The sequence below is a fragment of the Hylobates moloch genome, unplaced genomic scaffold, assembly GCF_009828535.3.
Source record: "Hylobates moloch isolate HMO894 unplaced genomic scaffold, HMol_V3 SCAFFOLD_13, whole genome shotgun sequence".
NCBI classification, from domain to species: Eukaryota; Metazoa; Chordata; class Mammalia; order Primates; family Hylobatidae; genus Hylobates; species Hylobates moloch.
This window is the reverse complement of record NW_026652288.1, coordinates 62,339,568-62,352,735: the sequence shown is the minus strand read 5'-3', so window position 1 is coordinate 62,352,735 and position 13,168 is coordinate 62,339,568. Positions and strand designations below refer to the sequence as shown.

Below are 13,168 nucleotides of genomic sequence, written 5' to 3'. Positions count from 1 at the left end.
TCCTGAAAGCCAAACTCTAGTGATTGTTATTTCTCTTCTGGATCTAGCCACCTAGTGGAGTTACCATTTTCCAGGGTGGCATTGGTGGGTGTCTGCACAGAGTCCTGTGATGTGATCTTTTTCCAGTCTGTCAGCTATGGATAGCAGCACAGTATTTGGGCTGTCTCCTGGATCCTGCAGGAGCAATCTGCTTCCTTCAAAGGGTCTATAGATTCTTTCTGCTTTCCTGGTATGTTCCTGCAGTAGTTTTGGCACTTAACCTGGTCATGCCTGATCTCAGGAACGAGGTCTCCTCAGCGCAAAGGCAGGACCCAGCTCCATTAAAGCTCTACCCCCTGAAATGACAGCCAGGAAGGTATCCATAAACCACCACCACAACCACCCCTCAATACCACGGAATACTATTCAGCCATAAAAACTAACAAAATAATGGCATTTGCAGCAACCTGGGAGGAGTTGGAGACCATTATTCTAAGTGAAGTAACTCAAGAATGGAAAACCAAACATTGCTATGTTTTCACTCATAAGTGGGAGTTAAGCTATGAGGATGCAAAGGCATAAGAATGATACAATGGACTTTGGAGACTTGGATGAAAGGGTGAGAGTAGGGTGAAAGATAAAAGACTACGAATTGGGTACAGTGATTACTGCTTGGGTGACGGTGCACAGAAATTTCACAAATCACCACTAAAGAACTTACTCGTGTAACCAAACACCACCTGCTCACCAAAAACCGATGGAAATACGAAATAATAATAAAAAAAGTCCATTAAACATGTGAAATAAAAGAGCTTTCTGGCTTGAGTTATCGATAAACATGTTGGCCCTTTATTTCTTCATTTGTAAAATAAAGGCAAGGGTTGCACGAGGTTATGTACAAGCTTTTCGTGGCTCTAACATCGTATGATTTCTTTTACCTTTTGGAACTAGTGGGGCTGCTAGTAGAAACCTGATCCTCATCTTGTTTTAGGGGTATGTGTGTTGGAAACTAAAATACTGTGAGGTTAAGTTCAAGATCACATTGCCAGGGACAAAAATGACAAGGAGAACTCTGTTTTGAGTCCCTCTTTCAAAGGGTTCTTTTGTAATGCTTTGGGCAACTTGTCATTTGTTGATTAAAATACTTTGAAGAAACTTGAGTCTGTTTCTCAGTGTGTGACATATTGTTTCAAATGATTTGAATTTACTGGCATCTGGAATAAGATATAGCACTAAATATTTGTATTTGATATTAGATTATATGCAGCGCTTGATTCCATACTGTTTTCTCAGTCTGATATTTCCGTTTGTGTCTGTGTGTGTGTGTGTGTGTGTGTGTGTGTGTGTATGAATGTGATAAATGACATAAAAATACTAACAAGTGTCTGTGACTTCCTCTTTCCAATTCTAAAGAATAGGAGCATCTTAAAACAACACGGGAACACAGTTAATAATGCTTTTCTCACTTTGGTGAATAAATAACAATGAAGGTAAAGGGCAAGAATAGAACCAGAGGGTTTATGAGAAATTCTGAAGGTAATAAATTAAAATTGTGTACATAACATTTCTATTCTTACATCACATTAGAGTAGTTCTAGAAATTAGCACCCAAGAATGATATTTGGTGTGGCACACAGGGAGCATCTTTATTGCACAAATATATGCTTAGGTAATATGAAATATAGAAATAAGAAAAATTTAATTGATAAAAGAGGCAGAAGTTCATGACAAAGTTACTGAAAGCTTCTCCTGATGGCAAACATTTACATTATAAGCGTTTCTCCTCCATTATAAACAACCTGATTTTCATCGATGAAAGCAGCTGGCAGAGACTGCTGAACCAGTTATTTTATTTTATCAGGCATTGCTAGCAGAGATACCACTTTCATTTTTGCCAGCATTTGTAGTGTAAATGAGAAGCCACATATCATAAAATAACACTAAGAAGATCAAAGGAAGCAATCCCAACTACCAAGTTAAAATCATTCTGGGAAAATGTTTTTTTTATTATGGTTAATAATGTAATCAAGCCAGAAACCTGCCTGGAAGTTGGAGTTATAGCAGAATTACTGTTAATATTACAGGGTTCCTAATCGGAGTAATATGGAAAGAAAGTTATGGAACATATGAAAACAAGGGACTAATAAAATATGTACAAAGAGCGATATAGTTTTGATTAGAGTAGTATGTGTATTTTCTCAGAAAGACAAACCAGTGTTGCGAATGAAGATTTAGCATTAAGACAGGAAGGGGAAAGCATAAAAGGAAGAAAACCAAAGGGATCATTTTTTAAAAAACATCTTTGATTTCATCCTTTAAAGACCAATTACTTTTCTGTCTCTTGTGGGAAGAAAAAAAAACATTCTTCTTAATAGCAAAGTCATTCTAAGACTTTTCTTATTCATTTTATATTTAGCAGATTACAGCTTTAGTCATCAGTAGGAAAGAGCCTCACAAACTGACAGACCTAAAATCATGTCCTTTGATTGTAATTGACAGAAAAAGCATTTAAGGTAAAGAAAAAAATATTTTATTCATCTTTGATTACACTGTGATGTGATTTGGTGACATAATACAGCTGGGAACTGAGGCAAGAAAGGCAATAATGCCTACTTGACGGTTTGACATGATGTAGCCCTTTAGTCTTCTTCATACCAACGCCTCCAGCTACAATAGTCTCCTTGATGGCGGCTAGACAAATAGATATACAGAGTGTTAGAATTTAAAAGGCAAACAGCTCTAAAATAACATTTGTTAAGGCAATGTATTTCAGCATTAAATGCTTGACAACTACACATTTGGCTGGACCTAAAATTAAATCTATTCAATTTAAACATTTTACTGTACAAAATACCCTCATTTAAGCAACACTTTCTTAAAATAATGTAAAATAAATGGTTTATGTACAATAGCTCTTTAAAGAGATGCATGCATTTTTATTTTTTCATATCAGTTACTGTGAGTGTATACTTCAACCTATCCGATTGTATTGAAGTTTTATTTTTATACTTTGTTTGATAGTTCTCTTCATTCCCTACTCTGACTTAGTTACTTTTCAGGTAGAATGTTTCCATCTATGTTTTGGACATTTAATTAAAGAGGTTTATGAAAATATAACTATAAATAATGTCAGACAGTAAAATAATACATACACAGCATCACATTTGTTTCTCTGCCAAAAATTTATTTTGCTGAATAAATTTATATTCTAGGACTTGAATAAGGACCTTGATATTCTGTTCTGTATCTTCAGTGCCATAATGAAAACTACTTCTATGTTCATTTACAAGTAGCTTGTGAATACTCAGATTTTAAAAGATCTAAGTATAAACTAATGAAGAATATGTATTTTGTGAAAAATTAAAAATATATTAGAAAATATGGAAAAGGAACCTATAATATAGAATTAATTTGCTAAATTTCCTTTTCAGAGATTTGAAGAGTTTATATCTAGAGTCACATAAGATCTGTAAGACTACTAGGGGAGAAAACATATAGCTTAGCAATATTTTTTAGTGATTAAGAAAAGATCTCCTGAATGTCACCACGACACAAATGTGTGCGTGTGTAGAGTTAAATGAATATCCACCTGAGAATGACTTATGAAGGAATTACATTTTCCAAAGGAAGATTGTGAATTGTCAGTGCATGATGATATTTATACATGTAAATCAGGTATTCAAATCTGCAAGTTGATTGTGTCTAGAAATGTCAGACTAATTATAAACTCTTATGATGTATTTACCTGAATGCCCCCAAAGCTGCTTAAAACTAAAATGTTCAATTTAACGAAGGTTGTTTTAGTTATCACAAATGGACTCTATTAATCATGTCCTTAAGAGTAATGTAAATATCATCACCATGAATACAGGTACAAGTCAGAAAGCTGTTCAACTTCCCACAGAAAAATATGTCCAGTGTTCTTCCAATTTAGCTCAGAGGTTTGGATTACCTCATTGCCAGTGAGTTTAAGAGAGAATATATCTTATCAAAAGAATAATTTAATTTCTTATCTGAAGGGACCTACCTATACAAAAAAGTTCCAAGATGAATAATAATTATAGACATTGCTACACATACTATTCCTCCCATGGAGATCCACTTATATTTCATTCTGTGCCAATATTTTTTTTTAGCCAGATTAAATAACACTGAGCCCAATTTTTTAAGGTTTGGTTTACACAAATATCTTTTTTCTTTCTCTGCTTGGGTGTAGATATTTTTACTACTGGAACTGTATGGACATAGTAGACATAAATGTCCAGCATTAGACTAGATAGATGGTTTTTGTGCTTCTGCATAAAGGGGGAACAGTAGTCTTTTAATTAATGCTCACTTGCACATATATAGTACATATCTCACGTGTATTTTTGTTTCTAAACATTTTGAAAGCAACAGGAGAAATAGTGAATTACTTGTTGAAACCCCAACATTCCATTTTAGCTTTGACCAACTTTGTTTTTCATTGAGAATAAAAGATTCTGCTAAACTATTTGAAATTTCGTTTCTCTTTTTTAAATTCACCTGGGTGTACAGTTTTTTACCCAACTTGGTTAATACCACATATCATTTGATCAAAGAACAATTCAATAACAAATCTTTGCAGAGCTTTTTGCAAATAGTATTTGGGGACTTGGACAAAGTACCTATTTCAAATTTTTACTTCCATTCAATGTCCACAAAGCAGTTATATATCATGGAAAAACAATTTTGGGAAAACCAAGGAGGCTTAGCTTGAAGAACTATTTTCATTGTTTAGAAGCATCTTTCACAAAATGTTCATCTGCATTTCTCAACCCCGCTCATGTACAAGTAGAGTTTTTAATAGAAATATTTTATCAGCATTGCCGTTCACACATAGTTAAGTAGCCTAGTCCAATTGTAGAAAAATATTAAACATTATTGAGTTACTTGCAAAATTTCTTCTCTTTCCTTAGTATCTTTAACTATTATGGATAAAATAATGTGGAAATGAAGAAGTTCATCATATCTGTAATGGCCAGTCATCAAACATTTACACAAATATTGAAAGAAGAAGAACGTAATCCTAATGCTTTCATAATCTTCACTTTGCTTGTTCACAGATGGACATGTTTTGTCTAGGATGTTCTCTGCAAGATAGAACTCACACTCTTAAATAATAATACAAATTATTATATCTGGCAGATCCAGTTATATAAGGAAATTAACTTATTTAGATTACTTAACTTTTTTCAAAAGTTTTTTATGCTTATAGAAATTTAAAAGATACATTGCTTTGTAAGTATTGAAAATAAAAGTTCAATATTTATTATTGAAATATTTATAATGAAAACTTAGACTCCTAATTATAATTTAAAATATTTTGTTATTATTCATATTTGTAAACTAAAATCAATTGAATAATAATATTTATCATAAGGTTTTTATTTTAAATATCTGAATTGGAAATAGGAGAGAAAATAACCTTAAATGTAGTTATTTAAATTTTGTATATTTGATTTCTTAAGCTAAATCCACATAGGCTCAAATGGTGTGATTCCCAGAATAGCCAGACCCTAGTTAGTATAGAGACATTATCTGCTTCGCTAAGTATTTTGTCCTATTTACTTTTATGCAATTACATGTAGACTTTGCCAGGGAATTAATGCAATAACTAAACTATTTGAAAATTTAAATTCTCACAAAGAAGGCTAGGCTATACATTTAAGCAAATTAAAATCTATTATAATAATGTTCTCAATAGTTTGCCACCCTAAATAATGACTTTAAGAATATTCGATATTCTGGCCAGGCTCACACCTATAATCCTAGTACTTTTGGGAGGCCAAGTCAGGAAGATCACTTGAGCTCAGGAGTTTGGAAACAGCCTAGGCAACATAGCGAGACCTCTTGTCTCTATAGAAATATCTCCAGGGTGTTTCAGAGAGCTTCCTGGCAGCCCCTCCCATCACAGACCTGGAGGCCTAAGAGGGAAAAATTGGTGCCCTGTGTCCCAGCCACTACATCTCTGTGTGTGTGTGTGTGTGTGTGTATAGTTCTTATGATCAAATTTCAGAAAAAATAATTTAGAGAATAAAAATATGTTGAAATAATGCAAAAGTATAATCTGAAATAATTTGCAACATTTGCAACAGTTGTGTTTTGCTTATGATGTTAAATATAGTATAATATCTGAAAATCAGATGTGCATAAGAAACAACCTAATTATTTATATTCTTCCTTTTTTTTTTTTTTTTTTTTTTTTGAGACAAGGTCTCACTCTGTTACCCAGGCTGGAATGCAGTGGAGTGATCATTGCTCACTGTAACCTCTAACTCCTGGGCTCAAGCAATCTTCCCACTTCAGCCTTCTGAGTAGCTAGGACTACAGGCATGTGCCACCATGCCAGGCTAATTTTTTTTTTTCTGGTAGAGATGGGATCTTGCTATGTTGTCCATGTTGGTCTTTAATTGCTGGCCTTAAGTAACCCTTAGCCTCCCAAAGTGCTGAGACTACAGGTATGAGCCACCACACCTGGCTTATTCTTAATTCTTGGCCTGTTAGTATGAAGATATGTTTCAATCCATCTGGAGAATGATATTGTTATTTTTCTCAGATGTATTCAATATCATGGTAATTGAATCACTTATTTTTTCCCTAAAAATATGTGATCTTGCACAAGTTCACCAATAAATCCAGTCTTCCGTGACATTTGGGCACAAAAGGCAAGTTGTTGCACTTCTAGATCCCTATATCATCTTATATTAGCCTAATAATGATAAGTAATATTTGAATCCAGAAGTGATAGTATAGTATATATTTATACTTTGAAATTATTAAATGTATTATGCCAGTACTATATTTTTATGATACATTAGAAATGTTTTTTGATAATTAAAAAGAAGTGTTATGGCTAAAAAAATGAAATCCTTACAATTAACATTTGAATGATAAGCAATTGGGGGTAATTATAGTTCATACTCTACGTTCAATGCATTTTGATATATGGATAATTATTCCTGGTAATATCCTTTAGTTGAATTTTTGTAACAATAGTAATAATTTATAGCAAAATTAATTCTTTGACACAATTTAACATTTAGTGATTTGAAGTCAAAGTGAATTGATTTTACTAAAGAGACACTTGTGCTCTGGTTTTCTACATTCAAGTACTAATTGGTTATTATAGGTCACTTTAGAACTTAGTTTAAAAATAAATTAAATTGGTTGCAAGGTACATTTAGTAGAAATAGCTTGATATTTTCAGCTCATGGGGTTTTATTTAAATAAAAAACGGTAAAGTAATGCAATCATCTTTGGTTATAAAAGTGATGGATGAATTAAAAACATTTTTGAATCAGGTCAATGGTACTGATGATTAGTACATTGTTAATCAAGTTCCTCAGATTGCTATCAAATGCTTTAGCTCTTTTGCTCAGGCTGGTGAGAGGATCATGAATATTAAAGAGATTCAAATGGATATGCTCTCATGTAATATGGAGTATCACAAATGAAAAGACTAAATGAGGGCAGACTGTGACTCTATGTGCTGATATATCTCTTAAATAAAGCGAAATGCCTAATCAATTTCTTTTCTCACATATAGCAACCAAATAGAAAAATAATAATTTCTTCTTTTTCTTCTGCTCTTCTACATCTCCTTCTCTTTCTTCCTCTCTTCTTCTTCTCCTTCTTCTCTTCTGCTCTTCTTCTTCTTCTTCTTCTTTTCTTCTCATATGTTTTAATCATATTGACAAACTAATGGACATGGTACATTAAGAATATTTTTAAAGAAAAGATTTACATAATAGTTAATAAGGTATAATAGCTATAATTTAAAAGACATCAGTTAAAGACTGGGGCACAATGCATTTACACGGCGTAAATTGTAGTATGTTTTAGAGACAAAGAATGGAGACTGCTGACAAATGTCTTCTTGAAAGAGAGATATGATAATATAATATTTTATTTTTTACATAATAATCCCCTATACTTTTTAAATCTATGCTATTATAAATATGATACTATATGTTGAATGGTATACATTGATTTTATATATTATTAAAAGCAAAATTTTGCTTTTTAGACAGAAATGGAAGAAAAAGATTACGCATAGAAATCTAAATAGTTAATTAAGGGCTACTACGTCACTTTTAGAATTTTGATTTTCTTTTCACATGGATATCTGCTAGTAAGGAATTATAAAATATTTATAATTAAAACATGACACATTTATTTATAATGTAGAATAAAATAGTACATTTATAAATGGCCAAATTAATACATAGGCATACCTCATTTTATTGTGCTGCATTTTTTATGAATTGAAGCTTTCTGACAACCCAGCATTAAGCAAGTGTATCAGTGCCATTATTCTAACAGTATGCACTAACTTTGTGTCTCTGTTTCACATTAGGAAATTCTTATATATTTCAAACTTTTAATTATTATTCTGTTATGGTGATCTGTAATCATTGATCTTTGATGTTACTATTGTAATTGTTTTGGGGCATCATGAATTGTGCCCACATAAGATGGCAAAATTAATTCATACTTCTGCATGTTCTGACTGCTCCACCAACTGACTATTCCCTTGTCTTTCTCTCTCTCTTTGGGCCTCCCTATGCTCTGAGAAACAACAATATTGAAATTTAGCCAATTAATAATCCTAGTATAGCCTCTACATGTTCAAGTTAAAAACAGAGTCACACATCTCTCACTTTAAATCAAAAGCTAGAAATAACTAAGCTTAGTGAAGAAGGCATGTGGAAAACCAAGACAGCCAAAGGAAAAGTTCCCGAAGGAAATTTAAAGAGCTTCTCCCGTGAACATACAAATGATAAGAAAATGAAACAGCTTTATTGCTGATATTGGAGAAAGTTTTAGTGGTCTGGATAGATCAAATAACCAGTCACAATATTTTTTTAGACCAAAGCCTAATTCAAAGCAAGTACCTAACTCTATCTAATTCTGTGAAGGCTGAGAGAGGTGAGGAAGCTGCAGAAGAAAGGTAGAACCTAGCAGAGCTTGGTTTATGAGGTTTAAGGAAAGAAACTCTTTAAAAAACATAAAAGTGTAAGGTGAAGCAGCAATTTCTGTTGTAGAAGTTGCAGCGAGGTATCCAGAAAATCTAGCTGAGATCATCGATGAAGGTGGCTATACTAAACAACAGATTTTCAGTGTAAATGAAGCAGCCTTCTATTGGAAGAAGATGCCATCTAAGACTTTTATAACTAGAAAGGAGAAGTCACTGCCTGGCTTAAAAGCTTCAAAGGATAGGCTGACTCTCTTATTAGCAGCTAATGCAGTTGGTGACTTTAAGCTGAAGCCAGTTCTCATTTACCCTTTCAAATACCATAAAACCTTTGAGAATTATGCTAAATATGTCTGCCAGTGCTCTGTAAATGGAATAATAAAGCCTGGATGATAACACAGATCTATTTACAGCATGTTTTATGGAATTTTTAAAGCTCACTGTTGAGACCTATTGCTCAAATATAAAGATTCCTTTAAAAATACCACTGCTCATTGACAATACACTTGGTCACCCAAGAGCTCTGGCGGAGGTGTATAAGGAAAACTAGAAGTTAAAAATATACAAATATGTAACTACAAACTTACTCTGAGTAAAAGTATTGGATAACATGAAAAAATATAACATATTTTATAACAGAACTTGTAATTTTATAAGGGTAGCAGTTTCATTATTATAAAAGTCCTCACTAAGAAAGTGATATTTAAGTCAAAACTTGAGTATGTAATAGAAGTTAGAGAGATGAAGAATGAGGATAAAGTATGTTGAAGGGCATATGTAAAGGATGTGATATGCTTTGTGTTTATGAAAGACTGAAAGAGTTCAAGATGTAGTGAACAAGTCTTAGAAATTCTGATGGGAAATGAGTATGGAAAAGTTGGCAGGGGACAGTTTATGAAGATTATGAAAAAGATTTGGAATTTTATTCTGATGTTCTGATATATTTTTCAAAGTTTAAGTTGACTTGTAGAAATAATTATAAAAATACGGAGTAAGAACATTTAGCAAGGCTTTTCACTTCTCCAAACAAGAAAAGCTTTTGGTTTAGACTAAGTTGATACCTGGGTAAATGGAGATAAATAAATGGAATTGAAATATATATTAAAGGTGAAAGCAACTAACTTGGTACTTAATTGTGATGGATTGGGAAAGGGGCTAACAGAAAGGAAAAGTCAACCACTTAAGATTTCTAGCATTAAAGGAAATCTGAGTTAATGAAAGTGAAATTTACTGAGAAATCAAAGATATGAGAAGGAACAAATTTGGTTAGAAAATTAATGATTACTTTTAGATACATTGTCTTAACAATATCATGATATTGAATAGGGAGGACATATATGCATTGAAAAGAGTAGTCTGAAACTCAAGAGATATCTGGATACTAACGTGAGATTTTTTCAAATTTCGGCAAAGATGTAATTGCCTAGGTAGTGAATGTATAGGGAGAAGAGAATTCCTGGTGTTGAATTTTGAAGATCTCCAAAATGTACAGGTTGGATATAGAAGAATGAATCCCTAAATGAGGGGCAAAGAGTGAGAAAGGAAACCAGGTCAGTTTAGTGTTCCAGAAGCCAAGAAAGAAGAGTATAATTCTAGAAGAGCTTCAAATTTGTTGAATGTTAGTAAAAAGTTATAGTGAGTTAAGTTGTATCCTTCAAAAAGATATGGTCGAGTTGCAACCTCCCTATACCTATGAATTTTACCTTATTTGGAAATAGGATCTTTGTAGATGTAATCAAGTTCCAGTTAAGTCAGAAGAGATTTGGGTAGCCAGTAATCTTATGACTGGCATCCTTATAAGAAGAGAAGAGTACATGCAAAAACACAGAAGAAGCCAAGATATAGGCAGAGATTGCATGGATGTATCTACAAGCCAAAGAACACCAGGATTGCTGGGAACCATCAGAAGCTAGGAGAGAGGCATAGGGAGGTTTCTTCCTCAATGCCTCCATAATGACCCAACCTTGCTGACACTTTGATTTCAGACTTTTATCCTCTTGAACTGTGAGAGAATTCATTTCTGTCATTATGAGCCACTCAGTTTGTGGTAATTAGTTACAGAAGTCCCAAGAAACTAATATAGAACTCACATAGGGTAAGGAAAGAAAATCATCTATGGGTTAGGCAACATAGAGATAGTTTTCATTTTTAGCAAGAGCAGAACAGTTGCATGTAGTGTTAGGGGTGGAACCCACATTAGAGTGAGTGATAAATGAAATGCAAAATGATGATGAGAAGATACTGAATGTTTTACTTGGTTTTATTTGGAAAACTGGTTTTCAAGGTGAGAAGAAAGGTAGATCACTGGGAAGTGATCAACAGCAATTTTTTTAAATTTCCAACTTTTATTTTAAGTTCCAGGGTACCTGCGCAGTAATTGCAGGTTTGTTACATAGGTAAACATGTGCTATGGTGGTTTGCTACACATGTCATCCCATCACCCATGTATTAAGCCCAGCATGCATTAACTATTCTTCCTGATGCTTCCCTCCTCCTACCCCCCACCCTCTGACAGGCCCCAGTGTGTGTTGTTCTCCCCTCCTCATGTGTTCATATGTTTTCATTACTCAGCTCCTACTTATAAGTGAGAATATATGGTATATGATTTTCTTTTCCTGTGTTAGTTTTCTGAGGATAACAGCTTCCATCTCCATCCATGTCCCTGCAAAGGACATGATCTCATTTTTTTAATGGGTGCATAGTATTCCATGGTGTACATGTGCCACATTTTCTTTATCCAGTCTATCATTGATGGGCTTTAACAGAAAATTTTAAAAAAATAAAGTGCACTAATATATGTGTTGATAATAATAACAAGGAAATAGGGATATAGTAGAGGAATAGAAGTTGAAGAGCTTAAGAGAGGGTGATTAACAAAAGGAGGACTCAGTGAAAATAGTAGAGAAGGAATCAGGGTACAGACACTCATTTTGTTCAGAAAAGAGAAAAAAAGGTGCAAATTCAGCTATATTTGTAAGGTGGAAAGATAAAGAGCATCATATCTAATAGCTTTTATTTTCTTCATGAAGAATGTTTCAGCCGGGCGCGGTGGCTCACGCCTGTAATCCCAGCACTTTGGGAGACCGAGGCGGGAGGATCACGAGGTCAGGAGATCCAGACCATCCTGGCTAACACAGTGAAACCCCGTCTCTACTAAAAATACAAAAAATTAGCCGGGCGAGGTGGCGGGTGCCTGTAGTACCAGCTACTCGGGAGGCTGAGGCAGGATAATGGCGTGAACCCCAGGGGGAAGAGCCTGCAGTGAGGCGAGATCGCGCCACTGCACTCCAGCCTGGGCGACAGCGAGATTCTGTCTCAAAAAAAAAAAAAAAGAATGTTTCATGATCTTCTATTGAGTGTGAGGGGATAAGTAAAAGTTAGATAGTCAGAAAAATGAAAAAAGTATGAAATTATAAGTGTAAAGAGGAAAAACAAACTAAGATTACTAAGCATTGAGTAGTATTGATGTCAGGGTAATGCTCATGAGTTGATAGCAAAACTGACCTGCTCCCCTGAGGTTGGTTCATAATCTGTCCAGTACATAGTCCCTGTTTTTGGCATGCATGGACATATAGCTATTCCAATGCAAACTCAAGACTTGAAGAAATTCTTGAGAGTTCAGAGTCTAAGATATGGTTCCTTTTCATTTAATCAGATATATTTTTACAGGTAGTTCGACAGGCATAAGTGGGGCAGGAGAGGGCTCTTCCCCTGTCCACCAGGAATGTCAGGCGATCATCAGTGATGGTTCAACAATTATCACATTGACTCTCTAAAAATGATAATTTGGCAGCTGGCACCAGGGAGAGACAAGCTCCTAATGGCCCACAGCTGTTAACATTAAAGTGTTAATTGAACGCAGGCGGCAGGGAGAAGCAAAAAGGGCTTCCAGTAAAATCTCAGGTATTTGGTGAGTGAGCCTGGGCATGCATGTTAAGAGACAAAACGGCAGAATATGACCTTCTGGGGTAGTCCACTGGAAAAGGGAAGAAAGTCTCAGATGAGCATGTGCACAACTTCCAAAACCCACTGTGTGTGCTCACTTCCCAAGCATGAGGAGACCACTGTGCAGGCAGGCAGCCCACCCTAAGGGAAGAATCGTGGGAAAGGGGTGCAAGATCTGGAAAGTGGAGCAGCCTATAAAGACCTAGGATCTAGGTTAAATGTTGCACTTGACCTTCTCGGTGCCTGCTT

General features: G+C 34.5%; 1 long non-coding RNA gene across 1 annotated transcript in view; it reads left to right on the top strand.

Annotated features, from left to right (window-relative positions):
• LOC116481112 (uncharacterized) overlaps window positions 1-13,168 on the top strand; it is a 334,440-nt gene that overhangs the window by 205,772 nt on the left and 115,500 nt on the right. The window lies entirely within an intron of this gene.